This window comes from Oryza sativa, chromosome 1 (genome assembly GCF_034140825.1).
Source record: "Oryza sativa Japonica Group chromosome 1, ASM3414082v1".
NCBI lineage: Eukaryota > Viridiplantae > Streptophyta > Magnoliopsida > Poales > Poaceae > Oryza > Oryza sativa.
This window is the reverse complement of record NC_089035.1, coordinates 5,755,000-5,768,993: the sequence shown is the minus strand read 5'-3', so window position 1 is coordinate 5,768,993 and position 13,994 is coordinate 5,755,000.

The following is a 13,994-nucleotide window of genomic DNA, read 5'->3' as shown; positions in this document are numbered from 1 at the left end:
TAGGACGGGCAGTGCGACCGCCCTGGTGCCCTGAGCCATGTATATGTTGGGTAGCTTGTACAACGAAGTTGCTTGCTAATTATCACAGGCAACAGATTATGTATCTAAAGTAGTGAAAATACTAAAGTTTTTCCTCACCACATTGCGCCACGTCATCAAGTAAATACTGACCATCTGATGAAAGGAAGATTTATTCCAAGCCATTGGATCTGGATGAGTCAGAGTAAAGGAGGCTCAGGGTGCGTTTGGATCCAAGGCTAGCAGGGGCCTAGCCTGGCCTGGCAAGGACAGTCGTTTGGAATCAGAAAAAAAATCCTAGCCCATGGGGGCGAGCTAGCCCATAGGAGCGAGAAAAGGCTAGCTCACAAGGGAGAGCCGAATCGGCTCGCCTCCGATGGCAAGCTCCTCGCGTGAAAAAAGTTGTTGATAAGGATGAAGCGATTTTTTTCAAAAGTTGTTACCTTCTTCAACAACCAGCCCCCCAATTTCGTCCTCCTCCTCCACTCTTCGCCAAAGAATCAGGCTTGCAGATCTCGTCGCTCTCTTCCCCCACTCTTGGCTGAACTATAGGGCTCACAGATCCAGTCAATTTGCAATCATCCTCCTCCCCTTGCTGAACTTTCAAGCATCCTCGATTCATCTGCAGTAATCCCGTGCCCATATATAAATGCAGTAGAGCCTCCGGCCTCCACGCAGTAAATCGGAGAGCAAGGCCAACTCGATTTGAGGAGAGCATGTTCTTGCAGAAGATTGCTACTGGACACAAGATTGCTCGTGGTGAGAACTGAGAAGCTCCCAAATTTGATTTCTTCCGCCGATGGTGCCTCGTCTATCTAGATTTGCAGGTACGAGGACTTTTTTCTTATATTAAATCTCTCCATCTTCCTGCCATGGATGGATGTATACGAGCTGTCTATGTTGCTTCATGTACTATTTCCACATCCAGTAATCTTGCTTTGGGCCTTTGGTGCTGGATTCTGATTTTGCATTAATGGAGATTGTCGATGGTATGGGCAGTAGTAGCTAGGAACTTTCTGGCCGTCGGCACCAAGCATGATGGAAGACAACTTGTATTTAAAGAAGTCTATCATGAGGAATGTGCAAAGCAAATTAATGGCAAGTATCACACAAACTTCACAAGTCGACAAGTTTATCACAAGTTGAAGGCTCAGTGGAAGGTGATTATGGAGGCAAAGAATTTGAGCGGGGCCAACTTTGATGATGTTGAGAAAAAAAATCCTATATGATGAGACTGAAGTTGTTCGAATGACTAATGTGAGTGTTCTAACTATTCTTTCCTTGCAAATAACTATCGTGTTTACATATAATATGGATGTCTATGTTTCTGACATTTTTCTTGTCATGTGTAGGCCAAAGATAAAAGGGCTAAATTCATTAACGTCCCCATACGTTGGTATGATGAAATGGAGTTTATTTTTCAAGACAAGCATGCAACAGGGGAATTTAATGTTCTGCAAACACCATATGACCATCCAATGACTGAAGATGATGATTTTATTGGTGATAAAAATGGCAGTCCTGGTGATGTTGACCCTTCATCAAATTATGACTCAGATTGTCTTCCAGATCAAGAGAATAATACTGGAAGTAGCTCATCTTCTAGGCGTGCAAAAGGTAGAAAATCTGATAAAGGTAAAAGAGTTAGAACTGATGATAATGTGGTTTATGAGATAACAGGGGCTATGGATAATATGTCTGAAACCATGTGTTTCACACATATGACACATCCAAATGAATCCCTATTCAAGATAATTGATGAGATGACGGAATACCCTGTCATGGTTCGACTTGAGCTGCAAACTTATCTCGCGACCCATGAGAATATAGCTGCCATGTTGAAGGGTAGGCCATTAGATTCTATTAAGGAATATGTGGCCCAATGGATAATACAAAACTATCCAGCTGCTATGTAATTTCTTTGCTGAGATGTTTGAATAATTACTATGCATTCAAGCTAAATAGTTTAAGAATGAAACGTGCACTTTAGATATTATTTAAATAATTGATATGCTTTGGTTCGAACTTGTAATAAAGTAGTTCACAAAGATGTTTGATTGTTTCCAGGAATTCTTTTAGCATATAGCTTTGCCCTTTTTACTACTTCTATCCGTATTATTCTTGTGGCCAAGTTAACTGTGGAAGAATCTGTAGTGTTCTTGTGACAAAGCCATCAGTTAAAAAAATTTGATCTGTGTGCAATATTATTTTGCTCAATATGAAAAGAAGCGGCACAAAATACTCTAAAGAGCAAGATGATTCGTTGAAGCAACCAAACGGCTAGCCACTAATTCTTGCCATAGAAAGCACACCAATCAAACAAAGGGTATATGGCGAGCCTGGCAAGCTGGCAACGAGTTGGCTTGCCCTTACCCAGCTAGGCTAGCTGGGCAATGGAACCAAACAGACCCTCAGGCTCAGTAAAATACCACTGTCGCTCCCATCTCTCAGTCAAGCAAAGGAGAGGCTTCAGGAAGCTTCCCCCATCTCCCCGTCACTCCCGTCCTTGCCGCTAGGCGCTAGCTCCCACCGGCCATTCCTCCCAATCTCTTCTCCCACCGGCCACCGTCACCGCTGAATACAGTGTCCTAGCAAACCATTGCCGACGCAAGGAGAAGTGGACTCTTCTAGAAGCTTCTGACAGAAGGATCTAGAGTTTTTGTCAAATTCGATACGTAGTACAGTTCTTCAATAGGAGAACTATGCAACTAGCAGAAGAGAATTGAGAAAATTGACGAAAAAAAAACGCAACGCTTCCTTGATCTTCACCACACCAACTCACCATCTCCCTATTGAGACCAAGTCAGTGCAGGCAGCACAAGATAGAAGCCCTCGATGCGTTGCCATGCTGCTGGCCGCCGAAAACTCATCTTTAGAAAAGATCGACGAAAGGGGGCTAGGTTGAGGAGATCACTCCTCACTCCTCAGTGAAGCCAGCCTCATCCTTCAGACATTCTCCTCCTTTTCAGCGCAAATCCACGGTGGCAAAGGTCGAGCTACAGGCTACCTATAGCAGAGACGAGGGGGACAAGATGCGGTCCTACTCGTGGAGTCGTGGTTGGTCTGTGTATCCCAGAACCCAGAGTCAGATGCAAAAGGGAAACAATGAAGAAATGAGTAGGGACGATAACGATGAGGACTGGACGATTAATTTTTATTTTGACTGTAGGAAAACGTGTAGGGCTGGATTGGTTTGAGGTCTAAATTGATCTTACTAATTTTTATAATTTTAATAATATTTAGTGTTTATTTAGTTTGAAACTAAATTTTAGCATGTCTTAAAAAAAAGGCCATTTCAATAGTTAACTTAGGTTATTTTGATTTCGATTCAAATACAACTTTAGCTTACCAAAATTTGGCATGACAAAAATTGATAAAACCTCAAACAGCCCGTACTGCATCCATCATCAGCATGTCTTGTACATATGTGACCTGTTAAATGCAGAGAAAAAGGCTATAGGCAGGATGTGTGTTTTAATATGCATATGTAAATAGTGTAGCAAGTATTCTTTTAAATAATTTAGTTAAGTACTTATATGCATATGTACTAATTACTCCCTTTATTCTAAAATGCACTTAGATATAGTGTTACCTTTTTACACAATCTTTTAACATTATACTTTTTTTAGGGAAATTTTAACATTATACTTTAACTACTACTAATTTCTTTCGTTTATTATCGATAACTACGAAATCAACGTTACATAAAAAGATTTAAATAGAAACCTGACGACACTCCCTTATCATAGTCCCTTATCATATAGTGATATAAAAATCAAATAAAAATCGACATACATAGCACTAATCATATACTCCTATACTTTTAGTCCATTCATTAGTCAAATTTTTAAGTTTTGATTTTCCTCAAAATAAGAATGCCATATATATTTTAGAATAGATAGAGAAACAAGTTAGTATTTATTTATCATATAATAATGCACTCTCTTTTGTCATAAATATATATCTTTTGTTTTTTTACCGAACCTTTAAAATTTTGCCCATCAACGAGAACTCAATAACGGGGCACTGTTGGCCTCACCCATATATACATATTTTTACATATCTTTCGAACGGGTCTTAAAAGAGCCACGCAACGCGTGGCTTACGTGGCTAGTAGAAGCTGAAAGCATGTTAATTAACTCCAGCCAGAGATGCATCGGAAGTCCGTTACAGTCCATACTTTTGCACCACTGTCCACTGCTTACGTAAAATCAACACCGTCGAAGCTGTCTCGTTAATTCCTCCCGAAGCGTTGGGGGAGGCCGGGAGGGTTTGGGGATTGGGGGTAGGGGATGGATGTTTTACATAAAAACCTCTACACTTATCATGTTTACAGCGCTACTCTTTGAAGCGGAATTTTCTCTTTTTCACATTGTATTTCACTGAAAGACAAGGTGTTTTCAGGATAAAACATGACGGGTTGTTAGTCGGTTTAAGGATCTCTGTGATATTTTCTATAAACACGAGTAGTTTTTTGCAAAAATAGCCAACCACGCTTATTCTCTCTGAGGAGAAAAAAAATTCCATAAAGAAAACGAGAAAATTCGTATGGTTAGAAGAGTTATTGATTTTAGATTATGACTTCTTATGAGATGTTAATGCGTAATTAGCCAACTAGGCTAAGTTCGTTCCCGCTAGTTGGGAACTAATGTGCAGTGCACGTAAAACGGACTAACTCATTAGCGCATAATTAATTAAGTATTAGCTTTTTAAAAAACACAGGATTAATATGATTTTTAAAAGCAACTTTTGTGTAAAATTTTTTTGCAAAAAACACACCGTTTAACCGTTTGGGAAGCTTGCGCACGGAAAACGCGGGGGAGTGAGTTAGGAAGTTGGAGGAACGAAAACAGCCTTAGAGCAGGTACAATAGCAGATTGTAAACCAGTTGTAAACACATATCGAGGAGATAAATGAAGAGAGAGAAGAGCAGCGGGCTACAGATTTGTAGCCAGCTGCAACACAAACTGCAAGACGCAATGTATATATGACAAGTGGGACTAGGTATTATACTAGTGTAGTATATGTTTATAGGTAACTATTGTTTAAACTTGCCATTAAATCGATTATAGATTATTTGGAGCTAGTAGTTGGCTATACCATTAAACTTGCTCTTAGTATCACTACAACATAATCTTTATGTCTTATTTACTCCATTTGTAGCATTGCACAATTTGCGCTAATATTCAACAGAAGGCGTGTTTTTTTTATTTTTAGGAGCCATATCATCTATTATATACTTTGATGAATTATTTTTATGCTACTACAGTTTACTGTTCAATCAGCAATTTTATTGTCTAAAATAGCTCATGTTTAATGATGTGTTAATGTTAATCTTTCATTTCTATTTGGAAACAAAACTTTTTTCTATTATATATGTGCTAACAGTGTAGTGCCTCTTTTTTTTTTTAACTTGCCTGGCCCCTGTTGACGAAAAAATCGAACACACCGGCTTGGGAGATCTGCTTAGCTCCAGTGCAGGTCCAAATATGATGACATACAGGCGTGCCAGTCAGTTTGATCCTGCAACTGACAAGATATGTAAACAATAGATCAAATAGCCGATCGGCTAACAAGCCGATGGAGTAGTTCCAGCCGATAGCCGATAATAGACGATGCCGATACCTGCCGATAGCGATAGGGTTTAATCAATCGGCTATATGTCCAATGCAGATAATGATATAAAGGCAATCGGCTGATGATGATGTAACAAAATAACAATATAATCCAGTATAAACCAATCGGCTAATAATGATATGATAGATAAGCATCGATCTGAAGGTTAAATCATACATCGGCTGGAATGAAATCCACAAGATTAGATTAAACAGTAAAACCTTTGTTGTCATCGGCTAATCCAACTTATATGTATATGCAATCCTTATGAGCAGATGCAACGTCCAGATAACTCACCGGCTGAAACCCCGATGAAACCCTTATTGGCAATCAAGAAGCAGGCTAGAGATTATGGTTCTAAGCACGACTTAGTAGATCAAACTTAACTGATGCAGCACTAAGTATGAAAAGAAACATAATATCTAGACAATCAAGCCGTTGACTGAGTTTTCAGGGTGGTAGATGTCTAAGCTAATCTAATATAGCAACGCGATTTAGCCGATACCGGCAGAAACCCTAAAACGAGAAGCAGCCGATAGAGCTAAATTGATATGCTAAAACTAGATTAACAGAGACATATGATAAATATGTAGGCAAATATATTATCTAAACCAGAGCAATCCAAGAGGTCGAATGTACTGATGCAGCCTTGAATGACGCCGACGTAAACGATACAATTGCCTGGGCCGACAGAACATTGGACTTACCCCTTCGCCGGAGATCGAACACCGATGCAGCCCCGCGTCAGGTGCCAAGTCCCGCCGGACGATAACATAAAGTAGAAAAGGTAAAAGGTGGCGATGCGCCGAATTGTATTGATCATGAGATTAATTACATAGACCCCGGGTGTACATATTTATACCCATGGGTTGATACAAGTCCTTGTTGGACAAGAAAGAAACTTTCCTATAGATAAAAGAAAAAGATAAAGTCCTTATAGGACACTAAACACACTTTCCTAAAGATAAAAGGAAACTAACAAACTATTCCTAATAAATAGATAACTTGCCATGCCGCATCCTCTTTGAACTCGGTCTCTTCCGGATAAGCTTCCTTTAGTAGATCAATTTCCTTAACCGAATATAGCAAGAATCCGACAACTGACGACTTGACAACTCTCATCGGCTAATCTCAGGACTTCGAAGCTGATGCTGACTATAAGCCGGTGACTACTCCGGGCTTACCAAATTTCACTGTTAACAGCCCCTAAGATTATAAAACGATTGATCTTGTCAGTGAAAATCGATCTTTTGCTAGCATAATAAAGCTGTGTTTAGTTCCCTTCAAACTTCCAATTTTTCCTTCACATCAAATGTTTGGACACATGTATGTGCCATTAAATGTAAATTGCGAGACGAATCTGTTGATCCTAATTACGCCATGATTTGACAATGTGGTGCTACAGTAAACATTTGCTAATGATGGATTAATTAGGCTTAATAGATTCGTCTCGCAGTTTATAGGCGGAATCTTAATTTGTTTTGTTATTAGTCTACATTTAATACTTCAAATGTGTGCCCTTATACGTCAAAAATTTAGTGCCAAAACAACTAAACACGGCCTAATACATAAAGCCGCATACACATGCACTAGTATGATTTGCTGCTGATTTTACTTGTACATGTCATATAAAGCTTGAGTTTCATTGTGGTTTATAATACTCAAGTAATCGAGGAAAAACAAAACAAAAGGTACAAGAATCGACCAACAGGACAGGTAAACTCAACGTACTAAGCAGAACAAAACCTGAGCTCGTTTTTATTAAAAACAAGAAGAAACATAACATTATGATAGAAATAAACTAAAAACATGCAAATTTAAAAATCTTGTTCATCCTCCTCGTCTAGATACTTAAAGTATTCTTTCATCCGGGGCTTACGGGCAATGAGGGAATCAGGCGAGGGGTGAGCCACTGAGCCCTGGCGATTGTCCGGGTCATACTTGTGCAGCTTATGCTACCTTTGCAAGTGGTGACTATTAAGCTTTACAAACACTGATCTACTGAAAATTTCTACTTCAGCAGGAGACACCACTTGCAAATGAAACGGTAATCCCAGTTCAGAGTCACCGCATGAAGCTTGTAGTACTCGTAGATCACTCTCAGATGATTCCATTAAGAATGAGATTAATGACATAATATATACGCGACCCATTTGGCTACTCTTCATCATTATCTAAAAAAAAATTTGGCTACTCTTCATACAGCATTTTTTAGACAAACGACTGTTACTTTTCACACTGTTTCGCACCGCTAGCATTCGCTCCATCCAATCGATGATATCTCCTCGTGCTCAGGCTCGAAGCCTCAAATCATCGTGCCTCGATGAGGCCTCGTTGCATGTAGAAAAAGAAAGAAGGGCGCGACATAGGAAGTCTCAAGTGACAAGCGGGACGCGAAGCCTCGCCTTCCCCTGGAAGAAAGACCCAAGCACGGGCAGAGATCGAATCGCTTACCTCGCCGGAGGAGGCGACGTAGCAGGCGACGGCTTCCGACCCTCCGCCGCCGCCGCCGCCGATGAATCCGTGTCGGACATGGCGTGCAGCGCCGAACCCCAGCGTTGAGCCGCGCGGAGGGTCTCCGCTGCTATCTCGCGTAACCGGAACTCAACTCCGACCCGGAAAAACGAACAGTTGGAGTCCGAGACGTAGGCGAACGCGTACGAACTATAAATCTACCAAGAAGAAGAAGACCCAAGCCACACGTACCGTATCTGCGGATTTCCAGCGGAAAGCAACCAGATTAAACTCGATCGGGATGGAGAAGGAAGAAGTGGAGCCTGCGCGGGAGAAGAAGTGGAGGCCGTCTTCGGCCGCGGAGCGAGCAGCGGGGCAGGCCTTCCTCCAGGCGGCGGTGGCGGACGCCTTGCGGTACACGAAGATGACGTGGCAGGATATGGTGGAGGAGTACCGGCGGGCAGGGAAGCTGCACAAGTATGATCCGGGCAAGGAGTGGCAGATTCGTTACGCGCGTGTCGCCAGGGCTCACCCCCCGCCCGCTTCCCTCCTGGCTTTGTTGCCTGAGATACAACAATACCTCAAATTCCTCGACGACCTTGAAGAGGAGGACGATCATGATCACAAGGAGTAAGAGCCAAAGCCATTTGCATAATAATAAGTATATGGCATGATAATAAACGATATAATAAGCAATCGAGTAGTTTGCACGTGGCATATGTAAATGGTTTTTCAGTTTAGCTTCTTCTATAGTTGAGCTCACCAGCTCCCATTCTTGTCTATCAGCATTTGAACATTTTTTTCCTTTTCCATATACCTTACTCCTTTTGCATGTATTGCAACATAAAAAAGAATAAAATGCAACCGAATGAGCCCTGAAAGTTTGAACGACGCCACATTGCTACTTTGCCATTTCGACCAAATTAGCTGATTTGCAAATGATTTCCACCGTGGTGTGACAAAATTGCCCCTGTGACCATTTAGTTGACTTGCGTGGAGGAGATGGATCCCTGGCGCCGACGCGGCTGGGGACGGAGATGATGCCGGCGTGGGTGGAGAAGGCTGCTCGGCTCAGCGGCGTGGCTGGGACGATGGTGGCGCCGGCGACGCCATCCGCGTCGACGTAGGATAACATCCCCACTTGCCCCAACCATGTCGGCGCCGCCGCCATCCCTGTCCCCGTCCCCGTCCCCAGCCGTGTTGCCGCCTTCCCCATCCCCAGCTGCACCGACGCCACCGCCTGTATGTCCACATGCTCCACCGTCGCCATCCCTCCCTCACGCAAGAAGCATCCCGATGACACACACGACGGTGGCGCGACGACGGCTAGTTCTGAAGGCAAGGCGGCTGCTACATCTGAGGCCGGGGTGACGGTGGCGGCTATGGCGGAGGCGGCGTCAGCTAGGTTTGGGGGCAGCCTTCCCCACCCACGCCGGCGTCGTCCCCTTCCCCGTCCCCGTCCCCAGCTTAGCTGGCGTCGTCCCCGTCCACAGCCACGCCACCGAGCCGTGCTGTGTATATGCAACGGAGAGGAAGAAGAGAGAGATGAGATAGGATAAAGGGTATTTTAGTCATCTCAGCAAGAAAAAACACTACAAAAATCATTAAATTGAGAAGAAATAGATAAAATGGCATTACAACATGTTGCCCCTGTTTGAGGATGGCATTTTAACGAAACCACTTTTGGGAGTGGCATTCGAGCGAAACCCCGTTTTGACAATGGCAAAATGTCAATTTTGCAATCTCGATCAAAATCCGCAGACCGCGAGGCCGACACGGGAGCCGCAGACCGCGCGATCAAAATCCGACGGTCTCCGCTGCAATCTCGAGCCGGAACTCAACTCCGACCCGGAGAAACAAACCGTTGGAGTCCGACACGTAGGCGAACGCGCATGGACACGGCCCGTGCCGCCTATAAATATAGGCTGCTGCAACGTTGCACCGTCGAACAAACAAAAGACCAAGCGAAACCGCAGATTTATTTCCTGATATTAAGCGAGGCATATAAAATCAAAGGGTTCGTCAAACCCATCCGATCCGACCCCTCCGCCCTGCCCCGTGTTGGGATGGAGAACAAAGGCAGCGAGAACGAGAGGAGCCTGGCGAATAATGCCGCCGCTGCTGCCGCCGGCGACGTGGAAGAAGAGACGACGAAGCCGTTCAGGTTTGCTCCCGAAGTGGAGAAGTGGACGGCGGCGGAGAAAGAGGCGACGCTGGCCTTCTTCCGGGCGGCGAACGCTGAAGCGGCCAAGTACATGGAGATGACGGAGGAGGACGTGGTGGAGGAGTACCGGCGGGCGGGGAAGCTTCACCGGTATGACCCGGATAAGGAGTGGCAGAAGCGTTATGCCCGCGCCGCCAGGGCGCACCCGCCGCCGCCTTGTGCCATATCCCGCTTGCCTCATATCCAGCAATACCTCAAATACCTCGAGGAAGATGATCAGAAGCAATTTTCGTTGATAAACTAAATCAGTGGCGTTCTTTACTGATGATCTAGGTCAGTAGCGAGCCTCTTTGAGGCATGGTTTGTACAATTTGTGAGAAAAAAATGTCTTACAGTTTGATTGGCTTTTCCCACGATGTAACTGTATATTTGTGGTGCTCCTCCCTTGTTATTTATATTTGATGTTTGGACAATTAAATTGAATTTGTTATAGAGTCTGCAAGGCTGGCTTTAACATAAAGCGGGATTTTTTTTAACCAACCACTTTTTCTTAGCAACGATTTTTCTACAATGTTTTAGTTTTTTCTGTAAGAGTAAAGACTATTGCATTGTTGTTTTAGTTTTTTCTGTAAGAGTTTTTAATGCCCCGCATTCGAGTGAGAGGAGGGGATAGAATAGAAGACTAGTGCATTGTTGTTTCAGATTCTAGCTAAATCTCTCCAATCAAAACTCGGAACAAACTTAATCTATGTTAATTGTTAAACAATCTGATTTGTTTTAGGGGTGAGCATCATGACGCTGGGTTTATTGTTGTTTCAGATTCTAGTTGAATCGCAGTAATCAAAACTTCAATCAAATAATATCCTAGATAAAAAAACTACACCTATGTTCCGTTCTATCAAGGATGACAAATAAATTGGATTCAGTTAAACCAAATAGTTCAAACAAAAAAAAACTGTCAGAAATACATTGACGGCTTTAACATTGATCACAAATAGACCAAAAAAACTTATCCAATTCAACCAATAGCCGAAATGATTCGGATAGAATAGACAGAAAAGCAACTGATATTTGAGTTTCACCTAAAACCGGTTCAATCAAAATACACAAAAACCGGTTCAATCAGAAGGCACACACACGGTGCTAACATTAGTATCATCTAGACAGAAAAGGTAGGGCATGTTTCACTATCCACAACAATCCAACCATTTGAACTCAATACAGTGCCAAGTGCAACATATCTCATACAAGCTCACTATCCACAAGTTCAAAGACAAGACACACAAACGTTCCTAACTATCATGCCAAAACAGACAAGCTCACTATCCACAAGTTCAAAGACAAGAGACACAGATATTCCCCAACTATTCCTCAACTAAGACACGGATATTCTTCAACTATTCCTCAACTATCATTCCAAGATGATGTAGCGAACCACGAAACGTGCATTACAATACTGCAAAACAGACAATAGAACTATAGAAGCCATTAACCAACTGTAAAAGTACTATTAACATAGAGTATAGCCACAAATCACATCTCATTATACATCACAACTTGTTAGATTAAAGTATTGCCAATATGTAGTTGCTCAAATCTAAATCAGCCACTTAAACACGAGATAAGAAAAGCTTCAATCGACTGCGATAGTTCAGGGGTAATTCAGTCGACCGCGATAGTTCAGGGGGGTAATTCGTACTTTTTTCTTTAAACAAAAAAGAGGTTGTTGGTATCGTTCTTCAGTATTAGGATTAATGTGCCTTCTCAGGATTTTTATTGCGAATAACATTACTTGAAACATACTCCCTCTGTACTCGTAAAGGAAGTCGTTTTGGACAGCGACACGGTCTCCAAAACACATCTTTAACTTCTTGCTTCTATAAAAAAAATTATTAAAAAGCGATATATGTATACTTTTATGAAAGTATTTTTTAATACAAATCTATTCATATAATCTTTATATTTTCAAACTCAACAACTTGAGAGTTATTCATGATTTATATTCTCAAGATTTAACTTAAACATTATCCTAAACGATTTTTTTTATGAGTACGGAAGGAGTATGTATAACACTCTTTTGTGACTCAATAAATTCAACTTCTTGTTCCCTTTTTTTTTCTTTTCTCGGCAGCAGACGAAATTCTTCTTAGGTAACATTTCAACACCAAAAGTTGTAAAGGAAAATGATCAACAGGAACACATGCATGTACCATCTGGATTCTTCACTAGTTCATTGCATTGGTGACAGCAAGCAGTAGCTAAAAATCGACCCTTGTGTCCTGTGATGAGGGTACGTACGTATCTGGGACGGAGGCAGTGACTTTGGCAACCATGGCCTGGCGGTGGCACAGCTAGCATCGACGGTGATCGAACAGGCGAAGTCCGACCGAAGGGCACGCACGCACGCAGACATAGAATTAAATTTGAAAATATACTTTGTTTCTTAGAAATATTCGTGATACAAACTTTTTAGCAGAAATATAACGTCGATCTTGCACAATCGTTATGCGAAAGTGACGAGAGCGTGACGACACACGCAGTGTCGCGCGGTGGGAGCGCGAGACCGTGCGAAATCACGATATGAAACAGCGAGAGCGAACGGTCTCGCGTAAGGAATTAGCGAGACCGAATGTCTTGTCCATCAGTGCCGATTAATTAGTGATTAATTACTCTAATTAATGATTAAATAATATTTAATCATTAATTAGAGTAATTAATCACTAATTAACCATTTTCAACAGTCGCTTTCGCCCGGTGAGCGAGCGAGACTGCTTGGTCTCGCGGTTTGGCCGCGCGAGACCGTGTGGTCTGACGCCGCCACCACGTACGTCCTCGATTTTGTCATTCATAGTGTCGCAGTTTCATCGTGCGAGACTGTGCGGTCTCGCCCTATTACCGCGCGACACCGTGTGGTCTCGCGCTGTCGTTGTGCGAGACCGTTCGCGTCGTCACGTCCACGTCACTTTCGCGAAACGGTTGTGCGAGATCGAGGGTATATTTCTGCTAATAAATTTACATCCCGAATATTTGTGAGAAAAAAACGAATCAACAGTATATTTTCAAATTTAATTCCGCAGCCATAGAGCAACGAAGATCGATAAGGGTCCCTTTGAATCACATCAATGAAAAAACAGAGGAATAGGAAAAACATAGAATTCTAATAAGAATGTAAGTGTAAAACAGAGGATTACAAAACACAGAAAAAATATAGGAATAACCGTTTGATTAGACCACAAGAAATTGATGAGAGATAAAGACTCAAAGGATTTCTTCCATGAGGTTCTACCTCTTATTAAAATTTCTCCAAAACTTATATGGGAAGAGGTATTCCATACGAATTTCATATGATTCCATAGGGTTCATTCCTTTGATTCAAAAAGCTTTGTAGGACAAATTTCCTTCGCCCCTCCATGGGTCACCCCGCCGTTCCACGGTCTCTGATCCCCTGTCAACACCAATTGCTTTTCGATTTTGGCCCACTCTGATCCGTTTGATTCTGGTTTGTGTTGCATAATTTCTCTTTCTTGCATTTCAGTAATAACCGTTGTAAATCTATAATCTCGATTCTGGTTCTATTGCAAGCTATGGCCAGTATTTGTTTATGAGTGTACCAATAGATTAGAGCTAATTCATGTGGTGCCAATCGTCTCTACTTAGAATTTTTTTTTACCAGGATATGGATTTTGGGGAAGAAATAATGTCGATTAACCATTGCTTTTCTGTTTATTTTAAACAACCTTTT